At 41.5% G+C, this 18,833-nt stretch overlaps 1 protein-coding gene across 4 annotated transcripts in view; it reads left to right on the top strand.

The window, feature by feature from the left end:
- The first annotated feature begins 3,770 nt into the window (after positions 1-3,770).
- Positions 3,771-18,833, top strand: part of RNF144A (ring finger protein 144A) — a 67,469-nt gene continuing 52,406 nt past the window's right edge. For 2 of the 4 annotated variants that reach the window (XM_065835090.2, XM_065835092.2), the window contains exon 1: positions 3,771-4,073. The gene's annotated coding sequence lies outside the window, so the exon portion shown is untranslated. Of the gene's footprint in view, positions 4,074-13,119; positions 13,260-18,833 lie in introns of those variants that run through there. The other 2 variants (XM_065835091.2, XM_071807047.1) reach the window with 2 other exon arrangements.

Here is an 18,833-nt window from a genome sequence, read left to right on the forward strand (position 1 = left end):
TTTTCTGTAATAATCTATTTAAAAGGAAATCACGATGAAAAGATTGGCATTTTCACTCTTTGAGACTTAACCATAAAAGCAGCTGTTGTTCTTCTCCCTTCCTTTCATATACACACACGATATTTGCAAAGATGTTTGAGGATGTAATTTTCTGTGAAAATGGATTTTTACTGAAGAAAGAATATTGTATTTTTCCTAAAACATACATGTATATTTTACCCAATGACAAGCAACTGCTTATTTCACATTGTCAATGACCTTAGTTCTAACAAATACTTACACTGAAAACAATGTTTGCATTTTATTCGTAACTTCCTCTTTTTTTTCCTTTTATTTGCAAACATTGATTTATTATGTTTAACACTCTTTTCTCTCCCCATACATACAGTTCTGATGAAGGTTCCTAATGAAATTAATTAATACTATGTAGCACACCTAATATGTATCTTCTGTTGCTTACTGGCTGTATTATTCGCATGCTTTTTATTTTGCTAAGCCATGGAATTACAAATTTCATATATCGTGTAACCTTGTTTTAAAGGTTGCTTGACTCAGTATTCATTCTTACTTGCTCATTACAAACATGCAGGTATTAAGTGAAGCTAATCGGGTTTTGTGATAGCTGTCTTTGATTAAGAGCTGGCAGAATCAACATAGAGAAAAGTCAAAAAACCCTGCAAAACCAAAAATCCAGTATGTTGCTCTTGTTCTTGGTTTTCTGGCAATTTTTATGGGTTTATAATTGCAATTTTCCAAATTTAACCAGTCCCACCCCAAAGCTCCGTATGAAGGGCATGGGGATAAGCATTGCACAGAGCATAAGTGAACTGGCACCACTCATTCTTACTGTCCGTTGAACTCTATGCCTGGACTGTGTCACGTGTAAATATTTACAGCAGTTGGGAGCCAGCATGCATTAAATGTACGAAGTAGAGAAACAGCACCTTTTTTCTTTTTTTCTTATAATACTAATTGATTCTTCTAAAGAGTTTTTCAAGAGAAATATTTTGCATTCTCCCAATGTATCTTCAAAGTTGAGGGGGAAAGTGCATAAGTAGGAGCTACTCCTTCTGAATAAAGGAAGGTACACCTCTGAATACACTGTGAAAATGTTTCCATTTATAATTCTTTCAATTTCTCCTTTTACTATCCTAACTGTAAAAATACTGTCTCAGTGGTACTCTTTTGTCTCTTTGTATCTTTCTTTTTGCAATCATAACACTTCCTAGCCACTTAAATTTCAGTATTTTTTTTCTTGCATTAATACTGAGTGACATTCAAAATGTGGCCCACAGACATTAACCCCGCAGTCTTTTGGCAGCTGTTGTGCTGACCTCTGTTGGAGTTCTGCCTGAGTAGCAACTATGGGCAGTGCAAATTTATGTAACTGCAGGGTTTGACTTCCTCTGCGTTCCCATTGTTCAAATGTTAAATCTAGCCTCTTCCTCAGCATCTATGCTGCGTGACAGAAAAGAAGCATTTTCCTTTGTTGCTGGCTCAAATCCCAGTATGGGGAAAGATTTAGTGCATCAATGTACGGCTAAATCTACCAGCTTGCTGCTTCTGCAGAAAATGCCAGCTGTGTTGCAGCACGCAGATGTGAGGTGCACAAACTCCCATTCAGATCCAGAAATCCTGACATTCTTTGCTTTGCATTTTTCTCTGTAAATGGCTATTCTTGTGCAGCAAGACATCCTCTGTGTCTACGGAAGAAGCTGCAGGATAAACAAACTGGGTCTGAAAATGTGAAACTTGAGTAAATGGTGTAAAGACAATGAAGGTGGCTTTGATCAGAAGGTACCAAGTTCTAATCTTCTCAAACTCTTAAGGATTTTACATCACCTCTTGCTACCATACGTAATTAAGAAAGTTTCTGCTCTGATACTCTTTCCCAAAGGAAATGCCAGTTGTGTACATTAGACATTAATAACTTGGTTTAACACAGTTTGACAGACAATTGTTGAAGTTATAGAGTACTATTGGTAATTTTATATGCACAATTCATTTTTGTGTAAAATATCTTTTTTTTTTTTTTGCTATAGCTTTATTAACCTATTTTGTTTTCTTTATAAACACAGTTCATGTTCGATCAAAAATGGACTTCAGGCTTTCATTCTGTAGTTGGGCCTAACTTTCAGCATGGAACTATAAAAATAATACTGAATTCAATAGAACTACTCCCAGGCTTAGAAATTACATGCACATTGGGACCCTGAAGAGCCAGGATTTAAATTTAAGTCCTGTAAACACAGATATGCGTAATTGTATTTTCATGTGTAATCTCATAATATTGCAGCTAAGCACTTGTTAAAGATGCTGAACTGTGAAGGAACTCACACTGTATTTTAGTAGCGTTATGCAGCTGTTCATATATGTAAAATTTGTAGAGAATGAGCATTTGGGAGAATGAGTTACTTTAGTTAAAATCATCATGAATATACCTTGGGTAATGAATAAAACTGTAATTTAAGATGCCTTTTAAGATGCTCTCTTTTTCAGTATGAAGGATTCTTGGTATATTCAAATATTATAAATGACGAATTTTTATATGATGCCGTCACATAATTAGTGCTAAATATTCCACATAAGTATGTTGCACATTTCAATAAATGTTTCTCTTTTCTTAAGTTTGCCTGTAATTACTTTTTTTTTTATTTTTTAATATAACCCAGACCCATAATAGCAGAATGCGTGACCTCATTCACAAAATATCTGTACTTCTGGATGCAGTCTGTATTTAGCACAGGGGGCTGCTTGCATGGTGCCATGGGCAGCATCAAGGCAAAATGGAGAACAATAGTGGTGATTCTCCTTGTGATGAAAAGCATTTGTTACATGCTTGTGTGGACTGGGCTATGCTGGGAGAAGACAGTTAAAATACCTTGTGCTGTTCAGATGACAGCCATTACAAAAGACACAACTGTCCATAAATATCTGAGCTGAAAAAAAAATATTATATTCTGTTATAATAAATAAGAGACAAATGCTAGTCAGTTTAGAGGAGTAAAGACAAGTGGCTTCTCAAGCTTATTTCCCGTCTTCAGGCTTCAGTATAAATTGTTGTATTAGGCAACCTGAAATGGAGTTTTTGGCAGTAACTGCCTGTGTATGTGGGGAAGCTTAGCTTCCCCCCTCCTTGCCTTTGCCAGATTTTTTTTCTTGCATATTCCTGAAGAACGCAGGTGCCACGGAGCTGAACTGCACGGAGATGCTTTCTGGCTCCTGCCTCCCTGACCCGACGACCCCCGCGAGGTGCCCGGCGGGACTGCTGCGTTGTCTCACCCCTGCTGCGGCTCCGGCAAGGGGCGTAAACTGCGTTTTGCTAAATCAACCAGACAGCTCCTATTCATCTCTCCAGCTCGGTGTTTTTCCTTTTGTGCCTCCGTGCATTACAGAAGAAAGCCGGTTGTTGCTCCATACATAAACCAACAACAGGAAAGCAGCTGTTTTTGCTAAACAGTGTTGCGAAACAGCCATGACCACCATGGTTTCCTTACATTTCCTTTCTTCCCTTCCTTGCAAGCAAGGCAAAGCCCTCCTTCGTAAAATTCCCCGTTGTTTCTCTTCTGCCGCTGAATGACCTGCTGGGCTGGGGGGCGTCACATCAAGAGTATGTGGAGGACCGACAGCACACCGCGCCCGGGGCGGCCGTCGCGGGGATGTGCACAGGGAACACGCCCGGCGCTGCCAAGCGGGAAACCCCGGGATCCCCGCGCCCGCCTCCCCCCGCCGCCGCCAGGGGGCGCCGCGGTGCCCGGCGCGGCGGAGCGGGGCGGCCGCTTCAAAGCGGGTGGTGGTGGCGGCAGCGCGGCGGTTAATGGCGGAAAACTGCGGTTAAAGGCGCCCGCCTCGCCCCCGCCCGCCTCGCCCCACCTTCCTCCTCCGCCCCCGCCGGAGAAAAGCCCGGGAGCGGTGTCGCCGCGCACACTCCGGCTCCGCGGCTGACGGCGCCGCCGCGGGGGGCGGGGACCATGCTTGTGGCGGCGGCGCCCTGCTGCGGCTCCGCGGGATAGCGCGGCGCGCCGCGCACCTTTCGCGGGCCCCCCCTTGCCGGCAGAGGCTGGAGCGGCAGGGTAAGGTGTCCTGGGCGGGAGCCGGGGGCAGCGGGAGGGTGCGGCCGGGAGGTGCGGGTACCTCCGCTGAGCCGCGAGGGGGTAGGGAGCTTCCCCGCTCTCCAGTGAGGCGGCGCCGAGCTGCCCGAGTCCGCCCGAGGCACTCGCATCCGCTTATGTAAAGGGCTGCGCCCGTCAGTGCGCTGCCGGTGTCCCCCGGGGGCTGCTGTGACGGCAAAACCAACCTTATTTCTGCTGCCTATGGCAGGCGGGCTCCCCTGGCACCCAGCGCCAGTCGCCCGGGTGGGTGGGTGTCCCTTTGCAAGCAGGGTGATAGTTCTGTACGGAGGGGGAGTGCTTGGTTTCGGAGCGGTACCCGGTGTGAGGGGGTTCGGCCGATCGCCGTCTGCTCGTAGAGCAAAGGGGCTGCCGGCAGCGTCCGGCGGGCGGTGTTGGGCATATGATGAAAAGGACTCCCGAGACTCGCGTGTTTTCTTTTCTGTGATTTCCATAAATGAGCTAAAGCTTCTTGAAACGGTTCAAGCACCTTGGAGTGCAATAGCCACTCTGCGAGGGGGAAAAAATAATAAACAAACGTGTGTGGATTGACATTTGCCACCAGTGTTCTCCAATACAAGTGAAGTATGCAGTTTGAGGAAAAATTGGCTTGTTAGGGAGTTGCAGGGATGGAAAAAGTAGTAGGACTCGTTTTCTCATGCTTGTTTCGTGGTGTGTGTTGGGTTTTTGTTTTTTGGTTGTGGTTGTGTTTTTTGCCCTTTTTTTCTCCCTCTCCTCACTGCACTTAAGAGATGGTACCATTGACTTTTTGGAGGTGTTGGAGGAAGCCATCTGTATGATAACGAGGTTGCTCCCCGAACCCTGGATCCCCAATGTCATTTTTAATCAGGGGTATCTTATGCCTGAAAAATTAGCCCCTATATCAGTCTGTTTTTATTCCTTCTGAAGAACTGGACCAGGGAGTGTCAATGGGGCAGACTGGTGGAAGATTATCCAAGCTGTCTGAATTTCTACTGTGTTCTTGGAAATACTGTCATTTCTGCCCTGGAACATGTTATTCTTTGTTCTACAAGAAGCAGGAATGATGATTTATAAATAGAAACATTTGTTTATATTGTTTCTCTGTAGCCAAACAACCATTTACATTGTGAAATGGATTGCTTCATTTCACATCAGTTTATCAGTGCTGACCCAGGAGCAGCGACAGCTGAAGTTACAGTGTTCTTGGGCAGAGTGCTACTGGAGAGATTGCATCAGTAGTTCAGTGTTCAGCTCTTGATTGTTGGGTTGTCTGTGCTTCTGTTAGAGACATGAGATGTAGTGAAGGGATGTGGGGTGGGGGGAAGGGAGGAAGGGCAGAAAGGCATGTGGGCATGCCGTGTGCCGAGGGGTACATTTGTGCCTTTAAAGAAACTGCTCTGTTTATACTTAGGTGGGACTTTACAGTGCGGGAGAATGTAAGTGCCTGTCTCCTGGCACTGTTAGGGCATCGAAGGGACCTGACTTGAAGTTTGTTAAATACCCAACTGAGGCAAAATCAAGTGAGAAAAGAGTGGTGGTTTGCTTAGGAGCTACTTGAAAAAGAGGATTTTTTTCCCCCTAATATGAAGTTGTTGTCTTTTACCCCTCCTTTCCCTAGCCATCATGTCTCATTATCCTCTTGTGCAATCTTTATATGGTTCATGAGAGGGAGAAGCCATCTGTTATTGAAATATGAGTACAATGATGGATGTTAAATCTGATATAACTACTTTGAATGAAACATCCTTTAGATAAATCAAAGAATTTACTCCCCTCCCCCCCCCCCAATTGCCCTGATTCCTGTTTTAGAAGCTGCTACATCAAATCACGTGTTTATCATCTACAAACGGTTATTTTAGATTTTTGCCCTTGAAGCACGGTCTAGTAGTATGTGTTATCTTCACTTACAATTTGGATTTTGCATATTTCAGTGTTTTAAGGCAATAATTTTGGGGAAAAAAATACTGTATTTGCTTAACTGCTTTTTTTTTTTTCCCCCTAAAGTTTTTTCCAGTACTACATTCCAAGTCTTTGTCACATTTTCTGTGTGTTTTTTTTTTTTTTTCATAACTTCTGACAACTTTCAGTTAAGCTGAAGGACAAAGATGCCGTCTAAACCATGAGTTTTGGCAGAAGTGCCATACTGGGGCTATGAATGGCCTCAGTGTATCTGCTGTATTTACAAGAATGCTCTCATAGGCTGGCAGAAAACTGTTATTTGCCCTCCCAGTGCTGATTCAGGGAAAAGTAACAGCTCTGATCATCCCGCAGCTTCCTCTGTGCATGTAGATCCTTTCTCTCGTAGAGACCTAATGGATCACGGTGATCAGGACCTGTTATTTCTCACCATGTTTTCTGTGGAATAGTACTAAAAGTTCAGCAGTTGAGTTAGTAGTCTATGGTTTGATTGGGAGATTTGGTTTTAATTGTTTTCCTTTTTGTGTCTTGAGTTACTAACAAGAAATGCAAAACAATTACAAACCAACCCACCACTTGGTTTGAATGGTTTAAAAATTCTGCTGTGTCTAACTTAGGCTGTGGTCAGCTGTTCTTTTCATAAGATGGGATCCTTTGCAGAAAGGAGCTTATAATGTTCATCTTTCCATGACCTTTTGAAGGAGATCAGACAAAAATATTATAATGACAATTTTTATTTTTGACTCCTGAGGGGTGGGAGGAGCTGCTGGAAATACACTTGCTCCTCTGCCTGCAGACTGCAGAGTAATGGGAATTATTTTGGTTATCAAATCAGATCAGAAATGCTTACAGTTTTTCTGCATATGCAGTCAGTAAATACTGGAGCTGGCAGTGCCAGTACAAAATGGATTTTGAAATAGCTTGATTGTTTGCTGATGGTGCCATTTATGTTGGTGACACCGTAAGTGTCCTTTTTCAAAAAAATGAAGAAAATGAGGAACAGAGAAAGTGAAGCAGTATGTCTGGTAGTTTTATTTACTGTGAGGAAAAAAATTCTCATCAGATGGTTCTAGTCTTCGCAAGCCAATGCTTTTTCCTTCTACGGCATAATTTCCGTCTTTTCATTCAAAGAATAGCAAGTATCTTGTTGCATTCAAATAGTTTGCTGTTATCCTCCAGATACCATTATGACAGTTTAATACAACTAAATTCTGATTGTTGAATAGAAATGATTGAAGAAATGGACTAAAGCTTACTTAATATAACCTTTTTCTACCATATGATATCGAAAGTATCATTTGAAATACTTGGAAGTGAAGATGGATCTTGCAGGTTGTCTGGAAAATAACAGATTCTGACTTTGCAGGTTCAGGCATAATTTTTTTTCGCTATATATAAGTGCTCAACTTTGTATGCTTTGATCACAGCTTTGCTTGTGAACAGCAAGGTTCCAAATTTCTGGAGTCTTTTTATTTACTCTTGAGTTTCACTTGGAAATTTTACTGACTGTTCTGTTTCTGGATTATTTGGGTTATTTCCTGTTACCATAAAACTCCACAGTGAACTGCAGTCTGTGAAAGCCATCACTGTGGTTCTTGGAGAAAGTTTCAGCTGACCTGCCTTCATCGCAGCTCCAGCCTCTGGTAAATAGGTCATCCACAACATAAGACTTGGATAATACCTGACACCTGTTGTACACATCCAGACCTTGTGGAGGACTCTTATATTTAGCTAGTGAGGAATATGAAGATGCATTTAGGAAAATATATCATGGCAGCAATCCATTATTTACCCACCATAATGTTATTATTTCTGCTACTGCTATTTACTAGACAGTCTACTTCGTGTTCTATTGCTGCTGGGGATTCATAGAGAGGGAACCATGTGTGGTTTTATTTTCTCACAGATATTAATCTCCTTTAATGTGTATACGTGTGTGTATAAAATATGTTTTATATAGTATTTTATAATTTATATAATGTTATATAAATCTAAAAGATTTTTTTACCCTTGAATTGCTCTAAAAAATGTCTGGTGGGGGGTGGATCTGGCAGAATTGTCAAAAGTGACTGCATACTGTCCCACCCACACTGGCTTTCCTGAAGCACTCATTGTTAACGCCTTCTGATGCCTTTTTCTCAGCACATTGCCCTTGAGGTATATCCTCTCCTGATGTAGGTATGCTGATAACAAAGCTTTCATTTTTGTCAAGCAATACAGGCTCGGAGTGGCCTCCTCTTGTTGCAGGTAGTCCATATGCACAGACTGTGCCAGACCCGTGCAAACTGTTCCTGGTGGAGCAGCACAAGTAGCGGGGAAGCCACGTTGTCGTTGATCATCCAATCATGGAATGGGACCTTCAAAGGTCATCTAGTCCAGCCCCCTGCCACAGGCAAGGACATCTTCAGCTAGATCAGGTTGCTTAAAGACCCTTCCAACCTGATCTTGAATTTTTCCAGTGATAAGGAAGCTGGGGCTATTTCTTTTTTTTTTTTTTTCTGATATTTAAAAGGACCTTTCTGGCAGATCTTACCTTAAATGAGCCTATTAGATGATTGTTGAAGCTACACATGCAGTGCTATTACTCGGTGTAATTTGGGTTGGTGGATTTGCTGTGGCCCTGAGCCTCCAATCTGGTCAGATGCTCTTGCGTGAAGGACTTCTAGGATATGCCCAGCTGCTGCCAGGTACTCAAGGGTGTGACATGACATCGGGCATTCCTGGGAGGAAGTCACACTCTGTTTTCAGGCAGGTCTACCCCCCACAGTGACCATGCAGGGTGGCTGTGGTGATGTTAGTGTGCAGAGCCCTCTCCCTGCCCAAGTGCCTCCTCTCTGGGGCTATGGGAGGGGTCATGCCATATTGCTTAAGGCAATTGTATTTTTCTAGGCCTGATGCTTTAGACAATGTTTTTGTCCTAGGAGGAAACAATGTTATTTAACTCTGCTTTTCCTTCTATTGCTACTGAAGTAAACAGTTTTCCCTTCATCTCTCTATACCCGTATTAAGAAATAACATCCATCCAGGCGGAATGAGAATGCTGCTCTGGGGCTTCTGTGGTCAGGCTTATGTGTCTAATGCACTCTTGTAGCAGTGACTGCAAATTCAAGACCAAGCTATTTGCAGTCAGTGTATATATATTTTTAGCCTGTTTTTTCTGAGAAAATAGATTAAGTGCAGCTCTCTCTGTGAATGTCTGTCTTTTACTCTCACTCTTAACTTTTAAACCTTTTGACCAGTTCCAGTTGCATTTGTGAGAGGGGTAGAAGCTTATTTCCAGTAAAATCTACATGTTTTCTGGCAGTAGGCAGCCTAGGCAGGTGGAAAGATGCCTGCTGAAGGAGAGATTGCAGTCTGAACTCTTCCTACCCCTTTAACACACATTCTTAGAAACTGGATTTTACTGGCTTAGTTGCTTACTAATCAGTTTGTATTGTGCTCCTATTTTTTGTCTGTATCTCAAATTAGAAGGTTACTTCATCTTTGGATAGTTTTATAACAATTTTGAATGTAGAGGAACAACAAATGCTTAGTCTTCATCCCCTGATAGCTTTACAATATTGCAGAAACTGAATGATGAGAAACAAAAGTTTTTTTGTTTAAAACATTAAATTTTAATACTGTTATTAATATATTATAATAATGTGCTGTTTATGTTAATTCCCTTCTGTTAACATAATTATTTTAACTCTCTTGTTTATTTTTAAATTTTGGCTTGTAATAGCAATTATTTAGAGACCCAGAAACTTTTAGGATTCTTGTAGCTGTCTTGTCTAAAGATTGTTCTCTGAATGGAGCATGTTACTTGATAGGACACAAACTGAAGCAGTTCAGTCTCATTTTCATATTTTTCCTCTGTATTTGTTTTGCATAACGATACTCTGTGTAACTCTTTCAATTAGCTGATGGCTTTTGCGCATCTGTTGAATACATCTTATGGTCTTTGGTTTGGTTCTTCATGCCGATTTGATTAATGTTGTACCATCATCTTCCTTCATGTGTAGTTTATTTCTCATCATGCATTTGGAATCTAGAAGAGAAAACACCTACACCTCCTTTAATTATGTATTACTTTTACCTTTGATGTGTACTGTCCTTTCTTACCTCCGTAGAAAAAGTGCTGACCAAAAGTACATGTTGAGGATATGTGTAAGATGCATTGAATTTGTGAAGAGGCAGTCCATATTTAAAGTTGTGGGGTTTAAAAAAAAAATAAAGCTTTCAATTTATTTTTTTTCCTGATGCTATTTGTACTTGTGGTATTTGTTGACATCTTGAGTTGCTGGAAGGCTTGCAGATGACATTTCTCTCTGCTTTAAATTACTAGGTTATGCTTGTGTAATCGTTATTTCTTAGTTGTGTTTGTAGCTTTCTAGCAAAGATGTAGTGATGACATCCACTAGGCTTCACCAGCTGCAGCTGGAAAGCTGGGAGAGGTAGGATAACCACAGTCACTAGTATGTGGGATGCTTGTGCCAGCTCACAGTGGTACTTGCTGCATCTTAAGGTCTGGTCTCTGGTGATCCTCAGGACCAGATTTACCAGCTCTGCAGGCAGGACCACTGCAGGTGTGCTGCAGGGGCTGCCTGAGAGGATGCAAGAAGGCTCCTGACAGATCAAGGTGACACTGGCAACTTTGCCACATGTGCATGGGGCAGATCAGGCAGGAGCCTGCTGAGCTCTACCTTGCTCCTTAGACCAAGCTGGGGTCATAGCCTTTGTGCCTCAGGTAAATGCAGCTAAAACAGTCCAGGAAACTCTTCCTATTAATCACTGAGAGGTGAAATCTGTAAAGGCTGGTACGCACAGCGTGATGGTGAACTCTGTAGTTAATACACAGTGCACCCTTAAGAAGTGGTTGGTGTCAGCATGTGTAGCATCTCATCTGCAGCTCTGATGGTAAACACTTAAAAGCCTGTAAGTTCATCTGTTCACATGCACCTGCAGGATGTAAGTTTATCTTGAGGTTCCAATCTAGGTTGTTTATCTTGTGAGGTGACAGTCCCCAGCACTGGGAAGCATTATGGTGGGAGCGATTGTGCTGTGTGGGGCTTGCACTACACAGTGTTGCTGACCTGGCACATATCCATACTGTTGTCGGCTCTGGTGCGTCTGTCTGGTTGTGCCCTGTACTTTGGATCTTTGTGGCTCTGAGGGAATCATTCTCCACTGTGTGAGTTCATCCTTCTCTCTGCTGCAGTTTCTCACCTCTGCTGCTTGGCTGAGCAAATGCTGCCAGAGCTTGGCTTGTCTCAAATTGCTGCCACCACTGCGCATTAGCTGTGGTTGTGTTCAGAATATGCAGTGTTGCATATTTGTCTTCTTTCTTCCATGATGTGATGTCCCACTGGAGCAGCAATGTCTGCCATGTGCTTTGCATGGATTTTTGTCTGAAAATCCATTCTCAAATATTTTACAAGTGACTGTTATTGAGGGTGAAACATGCTGGTTTTGCTTGTTTTACTGTCCCCTTTGCATCTGTGACAAGACTTTACTAGGGTGATAACTCACTTCCCTCTCATCTTTTGTTTCAGATTGACATTGCCTTTGGAAAAAAAAAAATCTCACTTCAGAGAGAGCAGCAATGTAGTTCTAGCTTCAGTTCACGTTAGATATTTAGCTTAAAATCAAGTTATGACAAATCCTTAGACGACTCATAAATCCAAAGAGTGTGATAGTCTTTTTAGCAAACTGTCAGTTAGTGCTAAATATTTTCACCAGTCACTTCACATTTCCATTAGCTCCTTAAAAAGCTGAAGTTCACAGATTTGAATGGAATCTAATGTTTATGGCTGTGTTCCCTGCCTTTCAATTTAGACTGCTACTACGAAGCTTTATTATAGTTGCAGGTAAATGTGTTTTCAGGGTCTGCTCTTTCTTGGAAAGACCACTGTTTTATTTTCTCTGGTCTGAAAGGTCTGCATGGATTTTGGGGGCTTTCTTTGGTTTGGGTTTGTTTTCCTCTCCTTCATGATTCTGCTGCACTCATCTCCAGACAAACACAGGCCTGTCCTTGTTACTTTTGTAATGGGAATTGTTGCTTTTGGATGGGATGATCCAACACAGCTGCCAATATAAGGTAGAGTCAAACCATCGTGTCCCCTCATTGTGCTAATAATAGTGATGTACCATTTTTCTGGCAGGCAAAGCTGCTGCTAGCAGCAGCTTCAGGAGGGATTGCTGGAAGAGCAGCAGGGTCATTCAAGATCTCTGTTTTTTCCTTTCATGTTAGTATCTTTTCTCATACAGCTGCATTTCTCATACCTTGAGATGGAACCATTCTTTTCATAGAAATAAGTGCTTATTTCTCACTGTGGTATCAGCTAATTCTGATCTTGAACTGTGGGAGAAGAGTGAAGATGGTGCTATTTTGGGGGAGAGAAAAACAAAACAAAAAACCAACAACAAAACCACAAAACAAACAAACAAAAATGTCCAAAAAACCCACCCCAAACCAAACGGAAGTACACAACTAAACCAACAAAACAGGTTTTGTGCTAGCCTGGACAGAGTGTTACTAAAATTACAACTTAGAGAGTGCCAGTGTGAAACAATAGGTGGATGTGCACATCAGGAGGTCGTAAGTCACCTCAACCAACATGAAAATTCACTTGTCAATACCAAGGGAGCTTTCATAGGGTTCCCGTAACATGGGTGACATGGGAATTGTCCAGCCCTACTGGTTATGGAGGTTTTGAAGAATTCACAGTATCTGAAGTTTGATAGGAAAGAGAGAAAATTCTCGTTCTCAAAAAAGTAATAATCTTTACAAAGACACTTAAGGGAAGTAGGCTTAAATAAAAGACAGTAGAAATATATCAAGTTACAGCAAGGTCTAGATCTTTTCTAGTATAAAGATTTCTGATAAATGTTTATGGACTTTGGTTCTTGTTTCTTTAATGTTTGCCAATTATGCTAAAATGTTGTTAATCTTGTGAGGGAAGGGTCTGGAACAAACCAAGAAAATAAACTTTGAATAAAGTACAACTTAATTGCTTCAGAAACAGCAGCCTTCTCTTTCCCTCTGCAACTGCTTGTGTTACCGCAAGGCCTGTGTAAAACTTCTAGCAAGTCAAAATGGCCCATTCCTTCACATGCTGACTGCTCGCCCACCCTCTGGCAGGGAAAGGGGAAGACCAGGACATATGGAGCAAGTCTGTAGGATCAGTGTTTATCTGATGGAAGAGAGCAGCTTGATGGACGTACTGAGAACTACCTAAAGCTAAAAGTGAAGGGCCCACCTCTAAACAGGTATTTGGAGTAGTAATAATAATTTAATAATTTAAGACCTTGATTCCTATCTGGTGTGAACCTCTTACCTTGAATACAGACATCAGCAATAGGCACATCATTTTTTTATGCATTTAAAGAAGCTAAAGAGAACTTCATGATAACTGAATCTTCTGCAGTTGCATCATTATATGCTATGGGAATCTAAGTGCTTAATTGATGTTATCGTTAATTGAGGTGACTCCTGCCATTTGAAACTAATATATACCTACAGTGATGGCAAGTCTGCAGGGATCAGAAAAGATTCCCAGATTTGCCTGAGAACTTTTTTCTAAATATACTGGTTTTATATTTCTATGAAACAACACTTACTTTTTGTAATAATAATAGGAAAAAAAACCTCCTCCAGTTTCTTTTTTTTTTTTTTTTTATTCCTACTCAGCAGCCATTCAGTACAAGGAAATGAGGATATTTCGAAATAGGGATACTTTGCATAAATTATTTCCAAAAATAGTTGCTGGATTTGAATGTTGACATTTCCTATGGATGTTAACGGTTAAGTAATATAATGGAACTGTCAAAGAAAGCAAGATACAAGTTCCTCAGAAAAGAATTATGTAAATATAGTGGTTTTCCTCTCACTGCAGTATACTTTGGCAGATGCCATCTCTTCTGGGAAAGTACCACATATGCAAAACATGCAAACACAGAGAGGCTTTGAGGCAATCTGTCTCAAAATGATGAACAGCATTGGTCATCTGATGGTACGTCTTAAGTGTATGAACTCATAATGTGTGAAGACTTGGTTACCAAAACTGTAAGTGACGACGAAGATGTAGGTTATTTCAGAACCTTCTTGGAGGGTTCTCTGGTGTGAGCCATGGAGCCAGCCAGGCTGAATGGGCCCTTTGACTGCTCTGGTGTTATGAATTACAGCATTGCATGCCATGCTATAAATGAGTAACAGTGGACACAGAGAAGAGGCTGTGTACCCTGTATACAGAGATGTATTTTCGTTTTTGACAATTCTTGTTCAGATCATTTCCATCATCTTTTACACTTCTCCCTGTGTTCTCCCATGTTGTGAGTGGCGGTGGTGTTAATTGGTTGGCTTTGTTTTGAGGCTACATGAGAAACTCAAGCCAGAAAATGGAAGATAAATTGAATATCCAACTCCCTTTTCCATCAGACGACCACAGCCCTCTTAACTAAATGTTCTGATGCAACACAAGATACAGGGGAAGAACACTGGCAGTCCCTGTACAACTCCAATCCAACAGGTGCAGGGAGAGTACCCCACCAAAGTTCTGGGGATCTGTGAAGTGTATGCCTATGCTAATTATTAAAGTGACAACATTGTTCCATCAACTTCTTCTTGCCTCCTTTTTTGTCTGTGTAGCTCACTGGTAGTCAGTAGTGATGAAACCATTGCCCAGTCTATCCATTTGGCTGTTGACTACATAAAATGTGGTTGTACCTCTGTGCTTCTGTTGCATGTTGTGTGAACAATTTGTAATCTGAAATGAGTTATCCTGTGTGTTTCTCTTCACCCAGTCAATCTCTTGCATGGTCAGGCTTCAAGGGGGAATGTAGGTGCTTCAGGACCAAAGGAACGTGAATCTAGGGCAGTTAAAGGGAAAATTTCCTTCATAACAAAAATAACACAACAATGACAAAACACCAAAACAAAAAAACAACAGCAAAAACCTCTCCCTTTTTTCAGTCAAATTCTTTGTGTGTTTCAAAGTAGCTAAGATAAGCAGCTACTTCTCTTGTCCCTTTGTGACTGACTTTCAAAATGACGTCAGGTTAAATCTGTGTGGAAATCTAGGTAAAGCTGAGCCTGCACTTAGACTCCTGTTAATTTCTCTTTACTATTTTAGGTGAACAATAGCTTTACAAAATATTTGCAAATGGAGGAACTAAAAAATGGATGTACTTTCTCATACATATCTGAGTGATGGGTGGAAATTTCGCAAAATTCAGCCATTTTTACACCATTTGGCTCTTGCTTCCAAATCACAGTTGCATTATTTTAATATTTCTCCTTAAGAAACCACACTAGTAAATCAGGTGGAAAAAGTGTGTGTTTGTGGTGTTTTTTTTGTTGTTTGTTTGTTTTGGTTGTAGTTTGTTTGTTTTCCTACATGGTATTAAGACTCTTCAAAGTGGTATGATATGCGTACTTCTCCCTTTTTATAGGAATCCATACAGTATTTTTTCAACTTCATTGCATTTGAAGATCATCTGGTAGGATTACAAAACCTCTTCTAGTAAGATAAATATGAAATGCTGATTTAATTATGTTAACAGTAGGTTTTGATTGTTTGTTCTTCACTGGAGGGAAAAATAAATATAGGGAAGACATTTTCCATTCCAACTTTTTAATGAGCAGGTGTGTGTGTTTGGGAGGAGCTGTCTTCTCATGAAGGCTTGATTGTGTGTGCTTTTCTATTGCACGTATTATAGTAAACCTGATAGTTAAATCCAAGTTAAGACCACCTTTTCTTACAAATCTAAAATGACAAGGCTTCTTTTGCGAGTGCATCCAGGACTTGGTAGAGTAGTAATAGCTGTCAGGTTCAAAGCAAAGCTAATAATTAAATCTTCTGGCCTATCATGTTAGAATTTAATGTATTTCCCTGTTCTCAGCACACAGTATCTCATGTATTAGTATGAATGAATTTATTAAAATACCTTTTATCACTATGCTTTGAGGTTTTCTGCCTTCATGAAGTCATGTAGCTGCTTTTTGTAAAAAGCCTTTAAAGAGCTTCCCACATCTGATCTGATAAAAAGCATCTTATTGTCGTGAACCAGCCAGACTAATAACTGTTCTGCTGTGGTAACCTGAATAACACTTGCCAAGAAAAAAATGCTGTGGGATATGCAAACCCAGGGGAAGGATCATAGTGGGTGGGTGGATTCAGATTCCACTCCAGGGAGTCCAAGGGAATTTCACCTCCTGACTTGAATGCCAGTAGAATCAGCCTGACACTGGCAGCCAGGAGCTTTACCCAAAGACCAAATGGGCTTGTCTTTTCGCTAAATGGCACGCTGAGGTTCTGCTTGAGTCTTTCAAGATGTAACTGTGTAACTTCCCTGGCACAGAGCTCACAGGACTCGGTTTGGTTGCAGCATGTAAATATCTTGCATGGCAGAACTTGCCTTTGACAGGTGTGTTGTGTCCCTGGCTCCTGCGGGAGCTGTCACTCCCGAGGAATCTCATCTTTCGCCCCAAGGTTTTTCCCTCTTTATGTAGGGGTGACAGTGTAGGACTGTATGAAATACTGTCTCCTGACATGGCTAAGCAGGCTGGCAAGGACATCATGTTTTGCATAATCAGGCATTGTCACCACTGTAAGTAAAGGTGAGAATCCAAAGCTGAAATTCCGTCTTGTGCATACAACCCATCAAACTTCATCATTTTTCCTGTGTGTCCTTAAGTTTTTGTCCTTGGACCCTGTGGCTGCTGGGCTGTGAGCTGCATCGGCAGCTCTGACAGGATGAAGTGGAGGGAGATGAGTTTCACGGCCATTCATGCCTCCTAGCTACTCTTGGCTGACACAAAAACCAGATGAAGCATGGGCTGTCACACAAATATAGAGCAGATCCCACAGCCTTTCTTTCTGCATCTGTCATGGGTCCTGTGCTGACCCTGCCACAGGTTTCCTAATTCTGCCTGTCAGCTTGTGGCTCTGTACAATAGAGCTTTCTTTTTGGGAAAACCATTACAGCACAGCAGCAGAAGTATGCTGGGTGTATGGGGGAGCAGCTGACTGCAAAATATAAGCAAGTAGATGTCTGTGGGAAACAAACTGGAAATCAGGATGCTCCAAAACTGAGCCTGGACCAGACACCATTTAACAGTTTCATCTGTAAGACAAAAAGCTTTTAAAAAAACAACCAACCAACCAAACCAACCCAATACCACCAACCCACGATTATGCTTTTTACCAGTCTGGCATTCCCATATAAATAAGCAGTCATGAAGAACTATTATTTCTTTTTGATGAGTAAAACCAAAGGTAGGTATGCAGGCTATGGCTGAACACAATCAGATTTCTCCATGACAAGTTTTCTGAACATCCATAGAAGGGGAGACTGCATGCTGGAAAGCAGCAGCTCTGCAAAGGCATTAAGGATCAGGCTGGATACAGAACCAGAAGTTAGCAGTGCACTGTTGCTGGGAGAGGAGAGTAGGCTAATTAATTCAATCCTGAGCTGACAGGATTTATAAAAGAAACATTTTTCTCTCTGCATGGCATTAATGACACTAATACTCAAATTCTGTATCTGGTCCTAGTTTTCACGTCTTTAAAAAGTCTTTTGAAAACCTGCAGGAGGTATAGTAAAAAAACCACAAGAGTTATTAGTGCTGAAAAAATTCCTGGTAGTGATTTAATGTGGAAAGGGTGCAGTGTGAGCAGCTTTGTGTTGTGTTGTTTTTTTTTTTTTTTCTTTTGCTTTCCTGCCTTTGTATAAATGTAATTATTGGATCCCTGTCCAGATAATTTTAGGATAGACTTCATCTTGTCCAAAAACAAATGTCTAAAATAGGTCGGATGGATTGATGTGTCAGGTCCATCTCTGTGAGAGAGATTGCTCTGTTGGTGAGGGAGGACAATGTCACTTGCTGATCAGTAAGTAGACAGCTGGCTCTTAAACACTGGTTAAAAAAAAAAAAGAGAGAACAGGCTGAGAAAGTTACTAAAATTATGGAGGAGGAGTTGGGTTTTTTTTACATGACTTAAATGATAAAAAAGGGGTTAAAATGGCAAGGTGGCATGCAGGGGAGATGACCATTACTTATGTCCTTTCAGAAATACTTCTCAAAGTCAAAATTTATTGGTTGAAAACCAAGAAAAGGAGGAAGATCTTGAGCGCCCAGATGAGCATTTTAGTTGTCTGACAGATCAGAAAGAAAATACTGCATTTTATGTATATTATGCATGTACTTTCTACAGGATTTAGATGTACATGTTCATGTTGAACATAATGATCAGCCTGCAGGTTGGGGGACTGGCGGGATGCTGGTTAATCAAGGAAGAGCCTCTTGGGAAAGCTATGTGTGGGAGGGGAGATTAGGGATTTGTCTGGCTCTGTGTAGAGCTTAACTCAGTAGCTGGGTATCTCCAAGGAAATGTCAGAGAGGAGAACTGAAATTTCCAGTTGGTTTAAGGAGAGAGAGAGAGAGAGAGAGACCTGGAATAGGAGGTAAATCTGTGATGTTCCTCTGTAGACAGGATAACTGGATTTTTGTGGGTGGAAGAAATTGTCCAAGAGCAAACCAGAGGAGAGACAAATGCCACTGATAGAAAGGGAACTGTTTCCTCAGGATCCCTCCTGCCTTTGAAAGACATAAGAGAGAGGGCCCCAGGAAGGCAGCGCTGGGGGAGCAGTTAATGAAGTGCTGGGTGAGATTTCAAGAGGAAGAAAGATGTCAGGAGATGTCTGAGTCTGATGAAGCTGATGACTGAGAGTACTGGCCAGGACAAGTTTTGTGCTAAAGAAGAACAAGGACTGGCAGAAGAGCAGGAAAACATCTGTGGTAGAGCTGTAGGAAAGGCGTTTTCAGGCAGCTGAAACATTAAC

The sequence above is a fragment of the Patagioenas fasciata genome, chromosome 3 (genome assembly GCF_037038585.1).
Source record: "Patagioenas fasciata isolate bPatFas1 chromosome 3, bPatFas1.hap1, whole genome shotgun sequence".
NCBI lineage: Eukaryota > Metazoa > Chordata > Aves > Columbiformes > Columbidae > Patagioenas > Patagioenas fasciata.